This window comes from Rhipicephalus microplus, unplaced genomic scaffold (assembly GCF_043290135.1).
Source record: "Rhipicephalus microplus isolate Deutch F79 unplaced genomic scaffold, USDA_Rmic scaffold_24, whole genome shotgun sequence".
Classification (NCBI taxonomy): Eukaryota; Metazoa; Arthropoda; class Arachnida; order Ixodida; family Ixodidae; genus Rhipicephalus; species Rhipicephalus microplus.
Window position 1 is genome coordinate 6489207 of NW_027464597.1, and position 20032 is coordinate 6509238.

The window sequence follows — 20032 nt, forward strand, 5'->3', positions numbered from 1 at the left end:
CCTTAGGAGCTATCAAGGAGCTCAAGAAAGTACACAAGGCGATGGAGATCTGCGAGGCGATTCACAAGCTGAACCATAATACGGCTACTTGCGTAAAAGTACATTGGATTCAAGGCCATGCTGCGAACCGACACAACATTGCTGCTGACCACCAGGCGCAATTCCCTCCAGACTTATACCTTCCTGCCATTCTCCTTCCACCTCAGCCCCTAAACTTACTCCATACCCGTAAAAATGTTCTCCGGCAGGATACCTGTGCTCTCATTCCACCGGGTGTCTGCTCTCTCCCCCCTCACCTTACTAGGGTTGACGCAGTTGTGCTTTGGAGGCTTCGGGCAGGGGTGGTCCTTACACCTTCAGTTATATCGTCATAGAACTGGTCACATTTACGAGTTGGTGATACGTGTCCATATTGTCCAACTTTTGCGATGCAAGGAGATACATACCACCTTTTATGGACATGAAAAGGGTTGCAGCCAGAACGCTCCCGTCACCTCGCTCAAGCCGGCCTTCACTACAGCGACACAACTGCTGGATACATGAAAACAGATTCCACAAGACACTAGTTCACTTCATACACAGCACCGGCTTAACAGCACACATTCAACAAAAATATTATGCCATAAAGGAAAGTCTTTGTCGCAATAAAAAAAAATGTATATTCCGGCGCGTGGCTTCCAAGGCTTGTGGGGGCGTCACAGCATGGCTGACTGCTGCATCCGGCCAGCCCACACTGAGTTGAACTGCTGTACCCAATCTAGCCGGGCAGTGAAAGATCCTCATCGCGAATATGCGTATTCTGCAAGGCAAGGACGTCGTAATCGCGCAGGGGAAGAATCGCCGCATGCTCTGCTTGACGGGGACGCAGTGAGCGGCAGTTCCACAGCAGTTATGTGTGGCCTTCGCTCACGTCTGTTACTCGTCATCACTGGTAAGTGCCACGTGCGTGGCCAGCACTGCAGCACAGAACGGATGAACGGGACAGCCGGTGAGCAGGAAATTCATTGCGTATTTTAGTGCCGAAACGAGGACGGATATGATGGATTCATTCTTGTCGCTCAGGGGAACAATCGCCGCGTGCTCTGCTTGACGGGGACGCCGTGAGCGGCAGTTCCACTGCAGTATAAGTCGTCTTCGCTCCCGTTCGTTACTCGTCTTCACTGGTAAGTGCCACGTGGGTGGCCAGCGCTGCAGTACAGAATGGGCGAACGGGACAGCCGGTGAGCAGGACGTCCATAGAGTATTTAGTGCTGCAACGAGGACGGAGATGATGGAGTCATTCTTGTCGCTGGTGGAAAAGCCAGGAAGCGTAGGGACGCTGAATGGAGGCTGTCTGCGTGTCGACGAGGATCCGCTGGAGGCTGCCGCGTAGGAGAGGTCCTCCCGAACTGTGCAGGACTCGTGCTGTAAGCGTGCGTTTGAGCTCGTGCTTCGCGCAACGGCAAGCGCCTCGCGTCGCGGTATCGGCAGGGTCGCCTCAACGCGTACCTCAAGAAGATGCCGCTCCTCTTGCCATCGGGGGCAGCATGGTTCAGTGGCTGGACGGGATGCGCCACAGAAAACATTCGGACCTCTCAGCTGAGCACTCGGCACGGGGGTGGGGACCACCGCAACATACACAGCGTGGTTGAGAAGTGCATGTGATGTCAGTGTGGCCGTATCAGCCACAGCGGACACATTGGACGTAGGCATTGAAGACGAACACGGCGGCGTTGCTTAAAAAAGTTCAACGTCTGGCGGGGCTTTTTTGGCGGCGAACTGTGCAAATAAGGACCCCATCCACTTGCCCAGAAACTTTTTGTGGAATAAAAAGAAAGTTTCTCCTCTCTCTCTCTTTCTCTCCGTATAACTATGTTTCGACCCACTCGGGAGCACTCGAGAAGTGGCTCACAGCTCGAAATCGTGTCTCGAATATTTTGTTCATCGAGAGTGGGATCAACGTTATAGATTAAACCACTACAGGTTTTGTGTGAAGCTTGCTCGGCCCTCACCGCAAATTTAAGAGATGGCCAGGAGGGAGTTGAGATGGGCTCCGGTAGGGACATCCACATCAGCAAAATTCCTTCGTGGGTTCACTCTGACACCTTCTACGCCCTCAAGCGGTGCCACGAAGACAGATTGCTTCTTCGGAGGCTGGCACGAAAGTAGATTTCTGCCCAGAGAGCAGCGGAGGGCTGTGTCGTATTGAGGCACAGGGTTTCGCACATTTTGTTCGTGCGTGAACTCTGCATTCCATGGAGGAGCAGAAGACGGGACAGGGGTCTCGGGGCACTTGGGCGGTCGCGAGACGGTTGGAACCAACAGGTGGTACAAGGAAATGTGACCCGAAATATCTATCGGGGCCAGTGGCGGAAATTTATCTGCTCAGACAGTTCCTGGGACGCAGCTGAGGCACAGCAGCTGATAATCTGTTTTGTTTCCTTTTTCAGGAGAGGGCCCTTCGCTGTTTTTCTCAGACGCACTGTACTCAAACGGAAGCGCTGAGTGCGAGAGAAGGGGAGAGGTTGGGGCAGCAGGAGCCAGCTGATCATACAGATCTTGTTCTCACGTGACGTCCGTAGCCTCTGCGGCGGATGCTGAGAGGGTGTTTTTCTCCGACGTTGAAGTGAGTGAGTGCGATGTTTTTTCAGCCGTCAGCGGTTCCAGCACGCGGCTGCCGTGAGGGAGTGGGGAGGAGGCAATGCCATTGAAGGCCTTTTTTTTTTTTGAGGACAAGGGATGGCACCTCCAGACCGGTCGTGCTCAAACTTTTCATGCACGTGGGGGAGAAAGCTGGGTCGCTTCGACTTTCTTCACACCACATTTCAATGGTACAGGTAGAATTTTCATTTAGAAGGTTGAACTGTCTCGTCTGATTCTCTTCTGGAATGCGTGTGCGGGCGCTGCCCTATGTTCTCCCGAAACTTGTTCGGTGGAATTTGCCTCGGCGGTAAGGCGGACGTCTTGGCAGTGTCACAAACGACTGCAATTTTTGTTTCGCCCACACGCCGAATTGTCGAAGGAAGGGTGCTTTTGTGTTGGAAGACGACATCCGGTGACTAAAGACCCAGCGATGGCACCGCTGCGTCTTCGCTACAAATGTACCGAACGAGACACACAAGTGTTCTGGGAAAAGGAAATCACCTCCAGAGGTAAAGGAGCATGCGTACGCCCCGAAAAAGTTTTGACTTTTTCGGGATCGGCAGTTAACGTGCAACCAGCAACAAGCGTGGTCGTCGGTGTCGCGAGGCTCGCGTAGGCGGCGATTATGAAGTGACGCGCGCAACGTATTGAGATCGCTGCGATACCGGGCACCCTCGTCGTCTACTAAGCTGGCGAGCAGAAAAAGGCTTGAAAAGGATTCGTGGAACCTAATGTTCATGACGATATATCGGCACAAACGAGACGCACGGCTATAATTGCATATGTTCAGCAGCCGTCACATAACCCAAGGAAAATGCCGTTTCGGGAAAATGTCGGGGTGTTATTTTCAGTGCGTGATAAATTTGGGAAATTTTGTGTCAGGAATAATACATCTCGTGGGGAAAGTGTCTTGTGAAGAAAAGACATACACAAGAATTTGTGGATTGCCTATATTTATTTATTATTTATGACATTCTGTTCGCTTGTGGGAAAAAATGTTGGCCAAATCAGAAGGTGTGTGAAGGAGCGACTAAGAGAGCCCGGTTACTAGTTGAATAACTGCCGCTGGAAGGTTTGGTTGCCGCCCTTTGTTCTGGAATACCACCATTGTTAAAAGAACTTGTTGTTGTGCTAGTTGGTACAACATTTTTGAAAAGTACTTTGAGCGCAAATACACGACAAATTCACACAAGCACACACACACGCGTGTTTGATGCCTAGTTGTATGTGTGTGAATGTGATCTGTGTTTGCGCTCAAATTATTTATAAATGCGAAGCATTTCTTAGTGAACTTTGGCGACATTGCGCGTATCTATCTATCTATCTATCTATCTATCTATCTATCTATCTATCTATCTATCTATCTATCTATCTATCTATCTAGCCGCCTACGACTTTTAGCTCTCCTAGCCATTTAGATGATGGTAGCAATACTAAACTGAAAGTATATGAATGGTGCAAACATGATAATTTTGACACGTGTGTCATCATACCACGCTCATAGCGTGCTCGCGGTCGTTTTGCTAGCTCCACATACATAATATGACTGTATTAAAACATATTTGACTTGTCGTAACTCGAAAATCATGACATGAATTCCATGAATATCATGATTTACTTTTCATGGTCCTGCAGCTCTGACGGTCGTTTTGTTCACAGGAATGTTGCAAAACTTGTATGGTATGACATGATGGCATGGTGAGCACAAGCGACAGACTCTAACATGAAAATCAGGACATGCGTATCATGTGACAGCATGACCACATGCCAAGCTCATGATGCGCTCGCGGGCGTTTCGCTAGCGTCACGTACACCAAATTAGGTATGGTATTACGGTACATGAATGGATGACGAAGGTATGTGAATGGTGCAAAGATGACAATCATGAGATGCGCGTCATGTAAACACATGGCTACATGCCACGCTCATGATGCTCTGGCGGCCGTTTCGGTAGCTTCACTCATACCAAACTTAGTATTACGGGACGTGAATGGATGATGAAGGTATGATACTGGTGCAAAGATGATAATCATGAGATGCGCGTCATGTAAACACATGACTACATGCCACGCTCATGAAGCGCTGGCGGCCGTTTCGGTAGCTTCACTTATAACAAACTTGGTATTACGGGATGTGAATGGATGATCAAGGTATGATACTGGTGCAAACATGATAAACATGAGATGCGTGTATGTCAGAACATGACTACATGCCACAGTCAATTCACCAATACAATTCGACGTGACGCGGCGCAGTTGCTTTACGGCGTACGTTTCGTCTGGTCACGCCAGCGTTGCCACGCCAGCCACCAGTCCTGCCATATACTCGCAGGCGCACGCGCACTGCGTTGCTTTGACGCATGCGCGTTTCCACGCATCCACCGCCCCTCCGTCACGAAAAAAGGGAGACGCAGTGTTGTCTGGGTAACGCGTTGGCGTGAAATGCAGCTTGTCGCATTTTGCGTCGGTTGCCGTCTGGCCGCGCTGACGGGTGCTGGTCGCGCCTGGCGTCAGACTATGAAGTGCTTGCGTTTGGCTAACGTAGCGTCACTGTGCCCAGCGTGCGCGCACTTCAACGCTACATGAGAGTATATTGGGTCCTTCATGATGCATTCGCGGCTGTTTTGCTAGCTTCAAATATATCAAATATGGTTCTCCGGGACGTCCACGGAAGACGAAATTATATGAAGGGTGGAAACATGATAATTTTGACACGCGTGTCATGTAAGAACATGACAACATATCACGCTCCTAGCGTGCTCGCGGTCGTTTTGCTAGCTCCATATACTATAAATTTGGTATCACGTGACGTCTATAGATGATGAACGTAAATGACACATCCAAACATGATAATCATGGCACGGAAGTCATTTACGGCATCAATTATCTCCACCTCATAACGTTGGCTGATTTCAAAGTGACATATGAACCTTCCTCATTCGTGCTTCGCATTTCACAGATTCCCTCTGCACGTGGAATCTGCCAATTTTTTTTTGAAACAATCACTGTTGGTCGGCAAAAAGATGAGATGACTCGTTTGATCGTGGAAGCCAAACTTATTGACGCTGTTGACGATGTTTGTATCAGCAAGCTTTCGATTGCGTTGTCACCCAAGGAGCTGAGTTCCTACGTATGGAGTTAGGATGGTTCTACCTGTGCTGTTATGTTTTTCCATCAACGTATATGGCATTGTCGCGCATTTATCTCAGTGAGCCCACGCGCTTATCTGTCTGCCTGACGATTATGGCTTAAAAGCGAATTGCTGCTCGCAAATGAACATGTTGTTTCTAGTAGCGCTTTGTCCTCCCAGCCTATCTCTTCCTGTTTTCGCATTTCGCCTCGCACTACGAAAATTCTTTAAAACGCATCACCAGCACGCCCACATAAAACTCTCGTCGACAAGTTTCGTTGCGCGAGCGATACGAGCACACGAACGTATGTAAGGGTAACACGAACACAAGTTTTTACTTACGAAGCAATGTAAATACACAAAGAATAGGAATATATAATACTCACAAAACAAATCGATGTCCTATGTCAAAAAATATTAGCGTCCCCAACGCCACGTCTATAAAGACCTACTCTGGCAATTTTTAGGGACGAAGCTCCTTAAGCCGTGGGTAGTGCGTCCGCGGTGTATGCACTTGTAGTAGTAGTAACCATCGTAGTAATAGTTGTAGTCGTCGTCGTAGTAGTAGTAGGTACCCACGTTCACGGCCTGACTGGAGGATCAGCACGTGCGCACTCTTTCGAATTGAAAAAGAAACCCGTGCAAGTTATTCATAAATAAAAAGATGTTTGTTTCTGATGGAGTAACCTACAGAGACTTAATCTCCAATAAAACTTGGCTTGAATTTGATGCTTACTAAAACAAAATTGGCCTCGTATCTGCATTTTACACTGCAAATGTCGTCGAATAACGATAGTCTTGTGGCTTGAGAAAGTGAACAATGCGTTTATTCGATATTTTGCGTAAAAAATGTGGCGAATGGTATTCTGGAGGCACTGCGTTAGAGTGCCTCGAGCGTGCATTGGAGGCGAACGAGCGCATCAAGTCGTGTCACACATGAGACATGAGCTCTATCTGGCAGTTACCTTACAAAACGAAGTGCGCGGTGTGCGCGCCCGTCTCGAAGGTGATAAGGTCTAGAATGGAAGGCAATGAGTAGGTGCCACCATCTTTTCGCCTTAGCAAAGCGAATGAAACACTTGCCTTTCCGTGCAAGCGTTGCTTGGTCAGCGCAGCGTGATAAACGCTACGGTCCTCAGAATTACGTATGTATGACTTTTCTAGTAAAATATACAAATGCAGAATATTGACGTGTTGTTATAGTGCCTCAGATATGCGTAATAATTCTTTCAATTGATAATCGCACAAGTATGAGCTCTAAATATTGACCAATATTGGTGGGTGCTACGGCTAGGGCCGGCCGTTTGGGGTAACGTCTGGTGCCGTTTAAAATATCGTTAAAGGCGGAAAAACCAACAAGTGAACAGACAGACAGACAAAACTTTTTCCATTGAAGGTTCCCAAGAAAGACTATTGTCTTTAAAAACTAGTATCAGAACGACTCACTTTGAGCACCATCTGACCAGAAAAGGTTGCCATGTTAAACTCGCTGGGCGTAACTTCCCTGGTTTTAGCAAGATTTGGCAAGCTTGGACGCAGTGCCATAAACTAGCGGCGGTGAAAAGTGGAACAAGACACAAAACGGATGCCGGAAAAAGCGCGTTCGTGGCGCTCCTCTAATCCAGCGGTGCAACATCTCGTTAGGTCCTTGGAATATCCGCTTAATCGCAGTACTTCTATTTGATTAGTATATGATGAAAAGATTCGACGTGGTCGTATTCGGAGTGTTCACTAGATGGACGGACGGATGGAAAGACACGCAGAGGAACAGACAGACAGATGCACGGATGTATGGATGGGTACGTGTATGGACGTACGAACGCAGGGGCGGACGCACGAACGGACGTATAAATGGACGCATGAACGGACGCGTGGATTGACGCACAGACAGATGGTTGGACGCACAGACCGGCGGACGCAAAGAAATATGGACGCACGTACGGACGGAAGCAAGAACAAATAGGTGGACGGAGGTGCGGGGAGGCCGACGAACGGTTCGCCCTATTCATTATCATGCATTCTGTGAATATGCCGTGATTTTTTTACTATGTCAAGGTAATGGTGGTTTTGTGTTCTTGAGACACTCTTGTCACGTTCTCAATAGCAGCAGGTTTGAGAATAGTTAACAATAATCAATTTGATTTGATTGATTGATATGCGAGGTTTAACGTCCCAAAACCACCATACGATAACGAAGGACGCCGCAGTGGAGGGCTCCGGAAATATTTACCACCTGGGGTTCTTTAACGTGCACCCAAATCTGAGCACATGGGCCTACAGGATTTTCGCCTCCATCGAAAATGCAGCCGCCGAAACCGGGATTCGTTCCCGCGATTTGCGGGTCAGCATGCGAGCACCTTAACCACTAGACCACCACGCCGGGGCAATTTTTAATATTCGAAAAGGTGCTGGACCGAAACCGACATCATTTACGTATGACGTCACGTTTGATAGGAACCTAGAAGCGGTAATTCTACAAGGCATGCTGGTCCTGCCAGTGCGGTGTATGAAAACTGAGGGCGCCAGATCGTGCAGACCCCCAGAACAGATGTAAGCGCGCCTAGCGTCAACTAACATGTCCGGGATTGACAGTGTACAGAGCTATCGGATAGCGACGACTCTGACGCAGATGATGCCGTTGCCTCGCCGTTTTAGGGGCGAAGGTCCTTAAGTTGTGGGTCGTGCGTCCCCGATGTATGTAGTAGTAGAAGTAGTAGTAGTAGTAGTAGTAGTAGTAGTAGTAGTAGTAGTCGTAGTCGTAGTAGTAGTAGTAGCAATAGGTAGCCACCTCTAGTTGAGTCCTTGCAATATCCGCTGAATGGCGGTGCATGTATATGATAAACGTATTGTTACGCTGAAGCGGCAACGTATGAAGGAAGGAAGAGGAGTGTGGCATCTAAATTCGGTGACGAATAAGCATGTGTATCCGCTTCCCCTCATAGACAGCGTTATCGACTGTCTTTATTCGGCATCCCACTTCTCAGACCGTGGATCGGGCTATTCGCAGGTAACTATGCATTCCGCCGACAAAGAGAAAGCCGCTTTTGTCACACCAGATGGCTTGTTTGAATTCAATGTCATGCCATTTGGTTTGTGCAACGCCCCTGCGACATTTGAAAGGTTTATGGACATGGTACTGCGTGGTCTCAAATGGGAGATTTGTTTATGTTACCTCAACCACATCGTCGTTTTTGGACGCACTTTTGCTAAACACAACCATCGACTTGACGTTGTTTTAAAATGCTTTGGACAAGCTGCTCTTACCCTGAACTCCAAGAAATGTCACTTCTGTCAGCGAGAAGCACTTGTACTTGGTCATCTTGTAGACAAACATGGTGAGCGCCCAGACCCTCGGAAGGTTGCTGCAGTTACCTGTTTCAAACAACCGTGGTCGCAACGCTAACTAAGGAGTTTTCTGGGTCTCTGTTCATACTTCCGCCAATTGGTGCCGAAGTTTCCTGATACTGCCTTCCCATTGTCTTCTCTGCTTTGCAAAGATAAGGATTTCGTCTGGACAGCAGAGTGTGATGCCTCGTTTGTGAACCTTAATTCTATCTCACGTTTGGACCCATACTGCACCATTTCGACCCGTCTGCCACGACATAAGTGCTCATCCAGCCCTTCGATGACGCCGAGCATGTCATCACCTACGCCAGTCGTTCGTTGAGCAAGGCCGAGAAGAATACACCGTTACTGAACAAGAGTGCCTCGTTGTAGTTTTTGCTGTGCATACGTTCCACCCATATTTCTACGGGCGGCACTTCATTATCCTGACTTACCACTATTCACAATGTTGATTGGTTGGTCTCCGTGACCCTTTTGGTCGCCTCGCGCAATGGGTGACACATTTGCAGGAATTTAACTTTACAATATGCTACAAAAGTGGTCGCCATCATGCAGACACCCGACTGTCTCTCGAGGCTTCCCTTACCAACCACTCTATGTGACGCCGACAATTTTGACGATTTTCTAGCTCCCATCGACGATACTGCTTTTTCTTACCTCGCTACATTCCGTGAAGGACAGCGCTACGACTGCAGCTTAGATCATCTCTTTGACTCAGCCGGTCAACCGATAGGTAGCCATGGCTTTATCGACCGAGATGGCTTGCTTTACAAAAAAAAAATTATGTGTCTGATGGTGCCCGCCTTGTTTTAGTGGTCCCCTAGAATTTGAGAACACACGCACTCTATATGCTATGCAGGACGACGCATCAGCGGGGCACCTGGGGTTTGCCAAAACGTACCATCGCCTGCTGGCTCGACTCTACTGCCCTATCATGCTACGCAATACAAAAAACTATGTGGTCAGTTGTGATAAACTCCAGTAATACTTGTTCAAGTGACCAAATACTACCCCGGTTGGTCTTCCCACGCCTGGATGTCACCCTAGTCTCCTTTCGAAATGATTAGAGTGGATCTTCTCGGTGCCTTTCCGCCCTCGTTGAACAACACAACTGTTCGACTATAGACTGCGTTGACCACATGACACGTTATGTGGAAATCAAAGCGCTACCAACAGCCACGGTCATCGATGTATTGAGGTTCCTTTTCTTTTTTGTGATACTGCGCCATGGACCGCCTCGGATTATTCTGAGTGATCGTGGTCGACAATTGGTAGCCGATGTTGTAGAAGAACTCTTGCGCCTACGTGCTTGCCAGTTTCGCCACTTGACGCAATTGGAGAACCCGAAGCGGTAACAATTAATCCTGATACCTGCACTGCAGCTTGCCTCAAATTGATATCTATTTTAGCACGGGAAAGCCTTGCAGTTATCAATATCGAGCACACCTTTATTTTAAGACAACACAGACAAGCAGGAGAACAGAAACTAGAAGTTAGGCAAACTAAACGACGAGAGAACATAGAAGACATTCGATACTTCTTTAGCAAGGCATGTTCCGATGTTACATAGCCACGGCAGCCACTGAAAAAAAAGCGTACCACATTGGCTGATTCAAGAAAGCTAATCGTCGAGTAGTCCGCTGCTTTCTTTGTAAGAAGAACTGTGTATATTTAGCACAAATTAAGTTAGATAGAGGCATCTCAGCATCAAGTATTCACGGCGAAACTGCCTTTTATAAGTTCAAGGGTGTATTCGTGAACGTGCCCTCGCACAAATGTTGTGAGGAAGGCAGCTTTTCCTTATACGTAACTGTTTACAATGTAGACTATCTGCCTATGGTATCATTCACTTCACACGGTGGCATCAAATGAAGTTGGTGGTGGTGGTCAGATGGATCGATGCACGGAAGCGCTGTTAGTCCTGGAGTGCACGACTCAACGCTTAGTGGGCCAGTTAGCAAAAGTTTACATTGCCCTGGCTTCCACCGATGGCCATCCTCACTATCGAATAAATATAGCAGACACGCCATTAGGGTTTAGGAACACGTTTACACCACTAGACAGGAGAGCGAGAGTGAAGCGTATCTTGCTCGTCAGACTGCTTCAATGCAATGCGGCCTCCTTACTTATTGATATGATTAAGAAAGAGAAATGCAGACCGACATGTCTTCTCTCTATGTACATAGTGTTGAACTTGAATACGGAGCAGTACCGCAAGCACCCTTTGGTTTTATTACGGCGATGCGCGCCCGCACCGCCTCTACCAGCTTCCACTCTCGTCTGCGGGAAAGGCTGAGAAGCGCGTGCTTTGACCGCCAGGGTGGCCTTGGAAAATCTAGCGCTGATTTCGTATAGTGGGCTTTCTGGAAGAGCGAAATTACCCGTTCAAATTGGCCAAGGCACCGGTACAGCACGGACCAACCACGTAGGCGTTCCCCAGAGCACGGTGATCTCACTCACCCTTTTTACCATAGCCATGAACCAGCTACCAAGGCACCTTACGAACGTACCGAGGCTGAAACAAGTGGTGTATGCCGTAGATAAAACCGTGTTAAAGCATCAAAAATTAGTCGGCGATCAGGAAGATGCCTTACAAAGAGCCCTCAACATTATTCACAACCAGTCAATGAAAACAGGTTTACACACCACTCCGGAAAAAACAGCGTTTTAAGTCAACGTGCGCGCTTGCCAAGCAGGCAGGAAAGTGGTAATTTCAACTTCACATAGGCAATCAATCTATATTAGGATAATCTACTATCGGAGTACTAGGTATGCACCTATAGGCGAATCACGAAGCAAGCACTTGGTTCCAACGCGTTACGAAGACTAGTAAACAAATCCTTCATGCTTTTCTCAGAACCTCTAACCACACTCGTGTAGTAAACGAAAGCGAATTGTGGCAGCTTGTTAAAGCTTTTCTACTCTCACCTGTCATGTGTGGACTTTCGTATCATCCGGTCAACCGTACACAGAGGACGAAGCTTGACTGGTTACTTAACGAGGCCAAACGCATTGGTACCGGACACACGCATGGATGCGCTCAAGTACTGTAGTAAACTTAACAACCTCACAGGGCTAATCGACATGCAAATCCACACACAGAATATGATAGTTTGTGCTACTAATGCCGGGCAATACATGTTCATGCTTCTCGGGAATGACATCACAACACTGCTCATAGTGCCCAACAAAACACCAACCGCCTTGGGAAATCATGATAATCACCGATGGCAAGCCGCTTCCATTGAATCTGAAGCCTAATCAGCGAGCGCGCGACGCCTTAACTACGCCAAAAGACAGGCTTGGGCTACAAGTTCCATCCGTGACTAAATACAACGTATATGGTGACGCTGCTTTTTCTGAATTTGTAGCATTTGTGGCACAGTAGCATAACGATTGTTATGTCACTGTGCCATGCAGTGGCATAACAATTGTCATGCCACTGCGTGGCACGACCAGAAAAAGAAATTAGAGCCGACGTTGTCATGTTACTGCTGAAAACACGTACTCATACAGAACTCGAGCATTGCTAGTGGCCATAAAGATTATTTGGAGTGGGCCCTCAAATTGTCACTTCAAACTGATTCTGTTCACCACCGTGTGTAGACAGACTCACAGGCTGCACATTAGGCATGCGCTAATATTTTTTAAACAGATCCTGTACTCCAGGAGACCCGATACCAGACGCACCTGCTCCGCGGCAGTGGTCGTGACGTTACCATTCAAGGAGTCCCCGGACATCCATGGGGTTCCCGGAAACGAGACAGCTCATAGATTAGCGTACCCACATCTCTTCAGTGCGCTAGCCAGAGCTTCCGATACTCCTTCCACTATTCTGACTACCACACCCGAACCAGCAGATTCGATAGCAGAGAAGCACTTTACCAAACAACGTCATGCCACCTACATTACAGCAGTGGGCAATCCGCTCTCGATACCATCTCTTCCTTCGAATGTATTCAAACAGCTAGAACCTGTCAAGCTCCAGATAATTCAGACAGGAACCCTCTTTACTCATTTCTTGCTGAACTGTTTTCACAAGAGTGACACACCACCACATGTGACGGTTTTTTTTTGTGCCACGTGCAACTACCAGCTCGAGCTCAACCACTTGTGTTGGGAGTGCCCTTTACACATCCTACCTAGGTTTCGTGCCCTAGCCACAACAAAGCGGGTGCCCTGGCCTTTTCTACAGACATAAACATCCCCTGAACCTTCACCCCCGGTTCATGCCATCCAATTAATGAAAGCACTCATCGTGTTCTTCCCGGACTCGGCCGCGCCACTGGTCGGCGATTGGCTCAGTGACAGCCGGAAGATTCAATTCATTCAAGCGGCCCCACTTAGCTGGCTCTATGAAGTGCGGTAATAAAATGGGGGCACCTCTACCCACTCCGTCTGTTCTGCTATAGTGTCTTGTGCCTGCCCACAGCAGCACTGTCGACGCGAACAAAGTGGAAAAAACGCAGTTTCATTCATTCACTCTCTACGTCGGGAACCAGACAAAGAGCGTGCACGTGTATCACCGATGCTGTAAGGAAGAAAAAAAGAAGACGGTTGGCTGCCTTTCCGAAATTTCCGGTGCAGTCGGGTAGGGCTTTTCTTCTGATGTGTAGAAAGATCCGTAGCCGTAGAATCCAGGAACGACTAGCCTCTTAACGTTATAACTCGCCGGCCTCATCTTTTACAACTCGCCGGCCTCAGTTCCTTTTAAATGCGAAGCATTTCTTGGCGAACTTCACTGACTTCGAGTCTGTCTGTCTATCTATCTATCTATATATCTATCTATCTATCTATCTATCTATCTATCTATCTATCTATCTATCTATCTATCTATCTATCTATCTATCTATCTATCTATCTATCTATCTATCTATCTATCCACCAATGACTTTCAGCTCTTCCGGCCATTTCAATAATGATATTGATACCAAACTTTGTATGGCATATCATGACTGTATGAATAACGTACGTGTCTTATTATAACATGAAAATCATGACATGTATGTCATTATTGTCATGATTCACATCTAATGGTCCTGTATCTCTTGCGATGGTTTTATTCGCAAGGCATGTTGCAAAACTGGTACGGTATGGCATGACTGCATGGCGAACACAAGCGACAGACCCTCATATGAAAATCTTGACATGCGTTTCATGTAACAACATGACTACATGCCAGGCTTATGATGCGCTCGCAACCATTTCACCAGCATCACATATACCAAATTTGGTATTACAATACGTGAATATATGACGAAGGTATGTGACTGATGCAAAATGATAAACATGAGCCGCGTATCATATAGCAACATGACTACATGCTACGCTCATGATGCGCTCGAGGCCGTTTCGCTAGCTTCACATGTACCAAACTCGGTATTACGGGACGTGAATGGATGACAAAGGTATGATACTGGTGCAAACATGATAAACATGAGATGCGTGCCATGTAACAACATGACTACACGCTACGCTCATGATGCACTCGTGGCCATTTCGCTAGCTTCACATGTACTATACTCGGTATTACTTGACGTGAACAGACGACATAGGTAAATGACACATCCAAATATGATAATCACGACATGCGTATCATGTAACAACATCACTACGTGCCACATTGATGATGCACTCGCGGCCGTTTCGCTAGCTTTACATAAGCCAAATTTAGTATTACATGACGTCTTTGGATGAAGAAAGTATGTGACTGGTGCAAACTTCATAATCATGAGATACATTTCATTTGAGAACATGACTACATGCCACAGTAAAGGAGGGAATACATTTCGACGTGACGCGGTGCGCGTGCTCGCAGGCGTTGCCACGCCAGGCGCCGGACCTGCCATATACACGAGGGCGCGCGCCGCACTGCATTGCTTTGAAGCATGCGCGTTTCAGGTCGCCTGGCGTTCCTGCGTCATGAAAAGAGAGGACGCAGTGTTATCTGGGTAACCCATCAGCGCGAAATGCAACATGTCGAATTTCGCACCAGTCATCGTCGGGCCACGCCGACGGAGGCTGGTCGCGCCTGGCGTCATACTTTAGAGTGCTCGGGTTTTGCTAACGTCGCGTCGCTGTGCCCAGCGGGCGCGCGGGTCAACGCTACATTGGAGTATATTGGACCGTTCATGATGCACTCGCGGCCGTTTTGTTAGCTCCACATATTCCAAATTTGGTGTTACGTGACGTCAGTGGATGACTAAGTATATGATTGTTGCAAAAATGATAATACTGACACGCTTGTCCTGTAAGAACGTGACAACATACCACGGTTATAGCGTGCTCGTGGCCATTTTGCTAGCTCCACATATACTAAATTTTGTATCACGTCACGTGAATAGACGAAGGTAAACGTTAAATCCAAACATGATAATCGTGACACGGAAGGTATGTACACCATCATTTACCTCCACATCGTAAATGTGGTATTTTCAAGTGACATAACAACATTTCTCATTCGTGCTTCACATATCATCGATTCCCACTGTACGTGAGATCTGCCAATTTTTTCTTTTGTTTCTTTTCTCTTTGCCGCAACGCATTTTCTGACTTCGAACGAGATTTAAAAAACAAAAACAAAATCCAAGCGACGTCTTGTGGGAGACACGCGAACTAAACGCCGAAAGAAAGCCGTGAAAGATGCATCTGCTCTCAATTTGTACTTGCCCGTTTTAGTTACTGCTGCATTGTAACCCATACAAGTCGAAAGGCCAAGCAACGTTAGTTATAAGAAGCAAAAATTGTTGTCAGACAGCTTCCTAAAAAAACATCTGTGAATGGCAGCTGCTTCCATATCACAGCAGACCGTCGTGTACAAATCACTGCACTTTTCTTCATCAGAACTGCCATATATATGGTTACTTACCTCATATACACACTCTGAGGATCCAAACGACGTGTCTTCGGTCGCGCTTAAGCGATATCTGCAGCGAAATAGAAGAAGTGAGCTTCAAGTGCCACGTTCACAATATTAGGTGCTCACGCGTACTGCATTGACAACAAAATTTCAAAAAAATACTATTGGAAAAAGTAAAGTAGGCAATGTTTGCACTGCGCTACAAATACTCATAGTAATCCCAGTTGGTGTATCTGCGGTCACAACTACTACAGCTTAGAAATGCGTAAGTGCCCAAAGGTGCGATAGCGGTGGCGTTGGACGGCCATCCAAACTGCACGGTCACTTTCATAAACGTGCACAGGGTTCAGAGGTGTAGCCGGAAAATTTTTCAGGTTGGAGGAGGTGGTTCAACTATACCTCTCTAATCTATGTTCGTGCGTGCGTTTGTATCTGCGCGTCAATATAAAAAAGGGCAAAATTAAAAATTGGCAGATCCCACATACAGTGGAAATCGATGATATGCGAAGCACGAATGAGAGAAGTTGATATGTCACTTCAATGTCAGCCCAACGTTGAGGTGAAAGTAAATTATGCCGTACATGACTTCCGTGTCAAGATCATCATGTTTGGATGTGTCGTTTACCTTTGTCACCTATTCAAGTCACGTGATACCAAATTTAGTATACGTGGAGCTACTTCGTCATCCAGTGACGTCACGTAACACTAAATTTGGTATATGTGAAACTAGCGAAACGGCCGCGAGCGCATCATGAAGGTCCCAATGTGCTCAATTGTAGGGCTGACGCGCGGGCATGCTGGGCGCAGCGACGCTACGTTAGCAGAACGCGAACAGTTTTACTGTGTCGCCAGGCGTGACCTGCGTCCGTCAGTGCGGCCCGACCGCAACCAGCGCGAAATGCGGCATGCTGCATTTCGCGCTGACGCGTTGCCCAGACAACACTTCGTCTCCCTGTTTTCGTGACGGAGGGGCGCTGGACGCACTGAAATGTGCATGCGTCAAAGCAGCGCAGCGTGGCGCACGCTTGCGAGTATATGGCAGGACCGGTGCCTGGCGTGACAACTCCAGCGTGACGCGACAGAATCAACGCCGGCGAGCACGCGCACCGCGTCACGTCGAAATGTATTGGCACCTTCACTGTGGCATGTAGTGATGTTCTCATATGACACGCATCTCATGATTATTATTTTGCACCTGTTACATACTTTCGTCATCCCTGAACGTCTCACAGTAGCAAATTTTGCATATGTGAAGCTAGCGCAACAGCCTCGAGCGCATCATGAGTGCGGCAAATAATCATGTTGTTACATGACAAGCATGTCGTTATTATCATGCTTGGATGTGTCATTTGCATGGGTGGCCCATTCGCGTCGCGTAATACCGCGTTTATTACATGTGAAGCTAGTGAAACGACCACGAGCGCATCATGAGCGTAGCATGTAGTCATGTTGTTGCATGACATGCATCTCATGTTTATCATGTTTGCACCAGCATCATACCTTTGTCATCCATTCCCGTACCGTAATACCAAATTTGGTATATGTGACGCTAGCGTAACGGCCACGAGCGCATCATGAGCATGGTATGTAATGATGTTGTTACAAGACACGCATATCATGATTTTCATGTTGGGGTCTGTCGCTTGTGCTCGCCATGCCATCATGTCCTACCATTCTAGTTCTGCAACATGACATGGGAACGAAACCACCACAAGAGTTGCAGGATCATCAAATGTGAATCATTAGAATAATGGCATAGATGTCATGATTTTCATGTTATGACTAGACAAATATGTTCTTCATACAGTCATGTTATGCCATACCAAGGTTGGTATCGATACCATTATCGAAACGGCCAGGAGGGCTAAAAGTCGTTGGCGGCTAGATAGATAGATAGATAGATAGATAGATAGATAGATAGATAGATAGATAGATAGATAGATAGATAGATAGATAGATAGATAGATAGATAGATAGGCTCTATGACAGGGACGACTACAACAGCATGTCCCAAAATTTAACAATCGTTTATGATAACTTTGAGGCGGACTTTCACCACCGTTCACTTGAAACTAGCTGGTTGCTGTTTAAATCTGAATTTGTGCGCCTTGTTAAAAGATACGTTCCCACCATAACAATCAGTGAACCGGAACAATCACCGTGGTTTAACACAACTCTAAAACGTCTGAACCATAAAAAGAAACGTCTCTTTCTTTCTGCTAACTCCTCTGAAACTGACTTTCAGTGGCAGAAATATCACGCTGTGGTCAAGCAGTATGAAAAGCACGTCGCAGACGCCAAACGTAGCTTTTTTTCAACCACCTTGCCCTCCATGTTGCACGCTAACCCGAAACGCTTCTGGCAATGCATTAATCCCAAGGCGTCTAGCAGTGTTTTTCTCCGTGACAGTGCTGGCGGCCCTGCTCCGGATTATGAGACTGCTGATGCTCTAAACACTCCTTTCTGTTCTGTGTTCGCTAATGCATGCCCCGAAATTCTTCCTCACTTGCCACCGTCTAATTATTCCCTCCGCCATAGAAAACATCACTTTCGACGCGAACGGCATTGTTACAATTAATGAGTCATTAAAAAATCATCCTCGTGTGGCATTGACGGCATAAACGCTAAGGTATTGAAAAACACCAAGCACATCACCAGTCTCTTCGTAAAGTTAATATTCCAGGAATCCCTCTGCACTGGATCTATCCCCTTTGACTGGAAAGTTGGTAAGTATATTCGCATTTTTAAAAAAGGGCAACCGTATAAATCCTAGCAACTACCGTCCCATTTCCCTTACCAGCGTTTGTTCTAAACTAATGGAGCACTTTCTACATTCACACATTGCCAGTTTTCTGTCATCTGTCAACTTTTTTCATCCTAGCCAGCACGGGTATTGCAAATTACTCTTGCAATACACAGCTCGTATTATTCCTGCATGATATACAGTCTAACCTGGATCTGGAGATCGCCACCGACGCCGTTTTTTTTGGACTTCAAAAAAGCATTCTATAAAGTATCGCACATTTTTCTCATGCATAAAGTTTCGCACCTGAACCTACACCCCGACACAATTAATTGGATACGTGAATTTTCGACCGATTGCCTTCAATTTGTTTCCACCAACTCATTTTCCTCGTCTCTATCACCTATTTTATCTGGTGTGCCGCAAGGCTCCGTACTTGGACCGCTACTTTTTCTCATATATATTAATGACCTTCCTGTTAACGTATCATCTACTATACGCCGTTTTGCAGATGACTGTGTTCTGTATCGTCCAATAAAAATTCTTTAGACTCTTTCTTTTCCGAGGATGACCTAAATAAAATCCAGGCGTCGTGCAACCAATGGTACATGTCCCTCAACGTCAGTAAGTGCTCCCACGTGTCCTTTCATTGTCGCCGTAACTATGTAGCCCCTTCTTACTTCCTAACAACAACACCTTAACCCAATGCAAGACATTTAAATACCTAGGAGCACATATATCTAGTGATCTGTCCTGGGCCCATCATATTCTCCAACTAATTCCTGCAATGGCCTATTATATTATCTACGCCGTAACCTATCATCAGCATTCCCTGCAGTCAAACTACTTGCATATAAAACGTTGATTTGATCCAAACTAGAATATGCCTCTGCTATTTATGACAGTAACCAAGTTAATATAAACAATTCCCTCGAATAAGTCCAGAACCGTGCTTCCAGGTTCATTCTTTCCAATTATTTTTACAGGTCAAGTGTATCCGCCATAAAATCCCAGCTCTGTCACCCCTTACTTTCTTTTCGCCGCAAGACTGCTCGTCTATTATTATTTTTTAAGTTTTTCCATTCACTGTGGACCACCAGGGGGACGCCGTCTCGTATGGATGTCAAAACACCCGCTCCGCGTTCGAAAATGCTTTTGGACAGTTTTTCGTGCATTTGTGAGCGTCTTTTGGTGCCCGTCGACGCATAAAACCACACGAACTACATCGATACCAAGTATTTCACTGTGGGTGAGCTTTTTCACCCTTTTTCGAGACTCTTCTGGTTGCCCATCTCCTCAGCTGAGCCAACACCATCTAGAAAAGGTCAAGGCCT

General features: G+C 46.9%; 1 long non-coding RNA gene across 1 annotated transcript in view; it reads right to left on the minus strand.

Moving 5' to 3' along the window:
* Positions 1–20032, minus strand: part of LOC142786457 (uncharacterized) — a 62398-nt gene that overhangs the window by 19811 nt on the left and 22555 nt on the right. Inside the window, exon 2 of the long non-coding RNA XR_012889052.1 lies at positions 15965–16022. This is a non-coding gene — a long non-coding RNA (uncharacterized LOC142786457). The remainder of the gene's footprint in view (positions 1–15964; positions 16023–20032) is intronic.